The sequence below is a fragment of the Mobula birostris genome, chromosome 4, assembly GCF_030028105.1.
Source record: "Mobula birostris isolate sMobBir1 chromosome 4, sMobBir1.hap1, whole genome shotgun sequence".
Classification (NCBI taxonomy): domain Eukaryota; kingdom Metazoa; phylum Chordata; class Chondrichthyes; order Myliobatiformes; family Myliobatidae; genus Mobula; species Mobula birostris.
Window position 1 is genome coordinate 73,182,124 of NC_092373.1, and position 6,000 is coordinate 73,188,123.

Below are 6,000 nucleotides of genomic sequence, written 5' to 3' on the forward strand. Positions count from 1 at the left end.
ATGGAAAGGAAGATACGGAAGGAAAATTTCCTACTTTGCCACAATAATAACAAAGTAGCAGAGAGCAATTTACAACATTTCAATTCAGGGGTATTACTTTCTTACAAGAAATTTCTGGAGAACTTATACATTATTAACTTATATACATTTTACATAAGCTGGTTTTACACTCTCTGAAGTGGAGTACAAACTTACAACTCAGACTTAAAGTCGAATCAACCCCTGGGATGCATCTGACATAAACATTCTCATCATTCATACCCAACTAGGAAAACAGAACGTGAAGGTGTGTATTTGATTGCCGTACAAATTTTGTTTGCATTGATAGAATCTACAGCACATTACAGGTCCTTCGGCCCACAATGTTGTGCCGACCGTATGACCTACTGTAGAAGCTGCCTAGAAATTCCCTACCACATAGCCCTCTATTTTTTTCTAAGCTCTATGTACTTATCTAAGAGTCTCTTAGAAGACCCTATTGTATCTGCCTCCACACACCCACCACCCTCTGACATCCCCCTTGTACCATTTTCAAGCACCTTCAGGCATGATCAATGCCTCTCATCACCTTATACACCTCTACTAGATCACCTCTCATCCTCTGCCACTCCAAGGAGAAAAGGCCAAGTTATTCAACCTATTCTCATAAGGCGTGCTCTCCAGCCCAGGCAACATCCTTGTAAGTCTCCTCTGCACTCTCTCCATAGTATCCGCATCCTTCCTGTTGTGCGGTGACCAGAACTGAACACCGTACTGCAAGTGGGGTCTAACTAAGGTCTTACGTAGCTGTAAAATTATCTCACGGCTCTTGAACTCAATCCCATGGTTGATGAAGGCCATCACACCATACGCCTTCTTAACAACACTGTCAACCTGTGTAGCAGCTTGAGTGTCCTATCGACATGGACCCCAAGATCAAACTGATCTTCCACGCTGCCAAGAGTCTGACCATTAATATTATAGTCTGTCTTCAAATTTGACCTATCGAAATGAACCACTTCACAGTTATGAGTTGAACACCATCTGCCACTTCTCAGCCCAGTTCTGCATCCTGTTGATGTCCTGCTGTAACCTCTGACAACCATCCAGACTATCCACAGCACTAAACTTTGTGTCATCAGCAAACTTACTGACCCACCCTTCTACTTCCTCATCCAGGTCATTTATAAAAATCACAAAGAGGAGAGGTCCCAGAACAGACCTCCATGGAACCACGACTGGTCATCATCCGCCATTCAGAATACGAACCATCCACAAGCACCCTTTGCCTCCTATGGGCAAACCATTTCTAGATCCACAAAGCAAGGTCTCCTTGGATCCTATGCCTCATTATTGTCTGCATGAGACTTGGATGGGGAACCTTAACAAATGCCTTACTAAAATCCATGTACATTACATCCACTGTTCTACCTTCAATGTGTTTTGTTACCACCTCAAAGAATTCTATAGGCTCATAAGGCACAACCCGCCCTTAACAAAGCCATGCTGACTATCCCTAATCAGATTATGTCTCTCTCTAAATGCTCATAAATCCTGCCTCTTGGGATCTTCTCCAACAAATTGCCCACCACTGAAGTAAGGCTGCCTGGTCTATAATTTCATGGGTTATCTCTACTCCCTTTCTTGAACAAGGGAACAACATTTACAACCTTCCAATCCTCTGGTACTTCTCCTGTCCCTACTGATGATACAAAGATCATCGTCAGAGGCTCAGCACTCTGCTCCCTCGCTTCCTGCAGCAACCTGGAGTATATTTCGTAAGGTCCCAGCAACTTATCTAACTTCATACCTTTCAACAGCTCCAGCATTTCTTCTTTCTTAATGTCTATATGCTCAAGCGTTTCATCCCCACAATTGCCAAGGTCCTTATCACTGGTGAATACTGAAGCAAAGTATTCATTAAATACCTCTGCTACCTCCTCCAACTCTATGCAAATTTCCTCCATTGCACTTGATTGATCCTATTCTCACACAGCTCATCCTCTTGATCTTCACATACTTGTAGAATGCTTTGGGGTTTTCCGTAATCCTGCTCGCCAAGGCCTTCTCATGGCCCCTTCTGGCTCTCCCAATTCCATTCTTAAGTTCCTTCCTAGCACCTTGTAACTTTCTAGAGCTCTAACAGTACCTAGTTTCTTGAACCTTTCATTAACTTTGATTTTTCTTCTTAACTAGATGTTCTATATCCTTTGTACACCATGGTTCCTTTACCCTACCATCCTTTCTCTGCCTCAATAGAACATACCTACGCAGAATGCCATGCACATTTGCCACATTTCTGCTATGCATTTCCCTGAGAACATTTGCTCCCAATTTATGTTCCCGAGTTCATGCCTGATGGCATCATATTTCCCCCTACCCCAATTAAATACCTTCCCAAATTGTCTGTTCCTATCCCCCTCCAGTGCCAAGGCAAAGGAGATAGAGCTGTGATTACAACCTCCAAAATGCTCTCCCACCAAGAGATCTGACACCCGACTAGATTCATTTCCCAATACCAGATTAAGTACCGGCTCTCCTCTAGTTGGCTTATCTACATATTCTGTCAGGAAACCTTCCTGAACACACCTAATAGACTCCACCCACTCTAAACACCTTGCTCCAAGGAAAGTTAAAATCACCCATCACAACAACCCTATTATTATTGCACCATTCCAGAATCTACCTCCCTATCTGCTCCTTGATGTTTCTGTAACTAATGAGGGTCTATAAAAACACTCAGTAGAGTTTATTGCCCCCTTCTTGTTTCTGACTTGCACCCACAATAACTCCGTAGACAATCCCTCTGTGACTTCATCCTTTTCAGCGTCTGTGATACTATCCCTGATCAGCAGGGCCACTCCCCCACCTCTTGACTTCCTCCCTGTCCCTTTTGAAACATCTAAAGTCTGACACATCAGCAGTCATTCTTTCTCCTGAGACATCCAAGTCTCTGTAATGGCTACAACATCATAGTTCCACGTATTGAACCACGCTCTAAGTTCATCCACCTTGTGTATGATACTCCTTGCATTAAAATAGACACATCTCAAGCCATCTGGCTGAGTGCATCTTTGCTCTATCATCTGCTTATCCTTCCTCACAAACTCCCTACAAGCTGTCTCTATTTGGGTGCCAACTGTCCCATCCTCTGCCTCTTCACTTCAGTTCCCACCCCCCTTCAAATCTAGTTTATATCCTTCCCAATAGCACTAGCAAACCTCCCTGCCAGTATATTGGTTTCCCTCCAGTTTAGGTGCAACTCGTCCCACTTGTACGGGTAACTCGATCCCCAGGAAAGGCTCCTATGATCCGAGAACTTGAAACCCTGCCCCCTGCACCATCTCCTCAGCCACTCATTCATCTGCGCTATCTTCTTGTTCTGACCTTCCCCAGCTCATGGCACCAGTAGTAATCTGGAGATTACCACCTTGGAGGTCCTGCTCTTCAAGCTCCTTCCCAAATCCCTAAGTTTACTGCGCAGGGCCTCTACCCCTCTTCTGCCTGTGTCACTGGTATCAGCATGTATCATGACCTCCAGCTGCTCACCCTCCCCTTCAAGAATATTCTGCAACCGCTCAGAGACATCTTGGACCCTGGCACCCAGGAGACAAACACTATACTGGCGTTTCTTTTGCTGCCACAGAATCTCGCATCTGTCCCCTAACTAACAAGTCCCCTATAACTATTCCTCCACCTGACTTCACCCTACCCTTCTGATGCTTAGAGCCAACCACAGTGCTATTGGACTGGCTGCTGCTGCCTTGCCCAGATTGGTCATCCCCTTCAGCAGTATCCAAAGGGGTGTCCCTGTTCACCTATCTACTCCCTGAATTCTGCACTCTGGGTGTAACCATCTGCTCAAAAAAAACAATATCTATCAAATGCTCTGCCTCCCCTGTGATCCCAATTTCATCCACTCCAGCTCCATAATGTGATCTTTCGTGAGCTGGATTTGGCTACACTTGTGCAGGTGTAGTCATCAGGGAGACTATCAGGTTCCATGAATTCCCACATTCTACAGGAGAAGCATTCCAGTGCCATATCTGCCATCCTGCCTGCACTGTACAAAGGACATCCAAGACCAAAACTTCTAACCTGTTTCTTTGGACTCAGCCCCTTTTTGTCGAAGTCTCTTGTGCCAAAGCCTGAAACTCCCATTCTTACCGCTGGCCTACTCCCAACAATGGTCACCCCACTTCTCCCTTCTGTACTTCTATTTACTTCGAAGTGCTCTGTTCCTGCTGCTGAATGGGCCTCCTAAACTATCTTCTGTTCGTAGGCATACCACAACTACATGTACCACAGAATAAAACTTTTTGAAAAACAGTGCTTGACAAAGATTTTTCGCATTGATGTTACTCATATCCTCATGCTGGCATGGTGTGTTAGATGTCGTTCAGCACTGCTTTAATAGACATGACAGAATTTAAAATTAGTCCGTACTTGTGGGTGCGTGAGATTATTGGCCTTCTTCACAATTTATTGTAGTTTGAGATTTGTGAAGTAAATGCAGTTGAATTAAGCACTTAGGAAACTAATTCAGTTCAGTGTTTTTCAGTAGAAATTGAAAACATAAAATTAACAACTATGCCCTTTTGTCAAAGAATGAAACAGCAGCACTAATAATCAATTTTTAAATTGTAAATATACCATAATATACATTAAAAGTGTTTAAACAAGACTTCAAACATGTCCTGGATGTGAACTGTCTGCTCTCTACAACAAAAGCTACTGGAGATAAAAAGCAAATACACTTTCAGTATTACAAGTACATTAAAATGTAATCATATACATACCACAACTATGGCCATGGTATTTACAAATTTGTAGCTGATTTCTCATTCTATTGACAACCATATTGCTTTACTAACTGAATTTTCAGAGCTCAAAATGATCTTATATGAATGATAATGATATTTTCAAAATCACATTGATAAAAATCGTTAATTAGATAAATGGTTGTTACATCCAGTTCTTTAGATTAGCTTTAGGTTAGCTGGTTGAACCAAGCTGTTTGAAGGAAGTGATTGTGGCTAAACACATGTACTATTTTTACCATCTGCTCTAGCAAAATAATCCATTTGAAAAAGTCAACTATACGCTTCATATTATAGGTCAGAATTTTTTTAAAAAGCAAATAGCATTAAAGTTAGAAATATTTTGATCCTTTAGGATCTTGTGTTCTGTAGTGTATTGAGCTAAGAACAATTACGTGTAATAACAAATAAATGACCAAGAATTTCTACTGGCTTTCCCTTTTATGTATCCTAATAAACCTCATTCAACTAATGCACTAATAAAAATGTACAAAGCAGTGCACTTTGTAAAGCATGAAGTATTCTTACCGATTTTTTTTGTCATTCATATAGAGTGGTAGAACACAGCATATAAAGCATCTATTCTTACATAGATTAATATATAACAGTTCATCTTATGCCTTCTTGCTGGAATTCCACTGTGTGTTGTTAGCAGGATGAAGCATGGGCCACCATAGGACTTGAGGCTTTAACAGAGTCATTTGGCACGCCAACAGTATTTAGCTTTTATCTGGAGTCAGGATGCAAATGATCTCAGTTAAAACCAATGAGAATCCAGCAGTGTTCAGAACTGTTAGTGATTACAGACCTAATCCTGCTACTTCCTCTGGTGGTTATACAGTATTATCAGAAGACAGGAGAGACAATCAAAAGGGAAGGCAGACTTTCCAGAAGAGGCAAAAAGACTGGTAAAGAGCTGTTTAAGTCCAGCAAAATCTTTCTGGCACCAAATACAACTATTAATTACCTTATTAATCACACTTTTTCCTCAAAAGTGACCACTGCAATCAATAGCTTGTTATTTCACTTTCAGAGTTAAACTTTTGAACTGCCTGTATGATCTGGCACTTCTGTAGTGGGAACTGAAGTCTCAAAGATACAGGACTTTTGCAGCATGGCACATATGGCCGGATGGTGGCTGGGCTCGGGCCCAGGCCCAGGAGAGGGGAATGAGCCAATGTTTGGCTGCTGGAGCAGACTT

The 6,000-nt window shown here is 42.2% G+C and overlaps 1 protein-coding gene across 1 annotated transcript in view; it reads right to left on the reverse strand.

Annotated features, from left to right (window-relative positions):
• Nucleotides 1-5,473, reverse strand: part of LOC140196414 (G-protein coupled receptor 35-like) — a 57,467-nt gene extending 51,994 nt beyond the window's left edge. The window contains exon 1 of the transcript XR_011885706.1: nucleotides 5,328-5,473. The gene's annotated coding sequence lies outside the window, so the exon portion shown is untranslated. The remainder of the gene's footprint in view (nucleotides 1-5,327) is intronic.
• Between the last annotated feature and the right edge of the window lie 527 nt (nucleotides 5,474-6,000).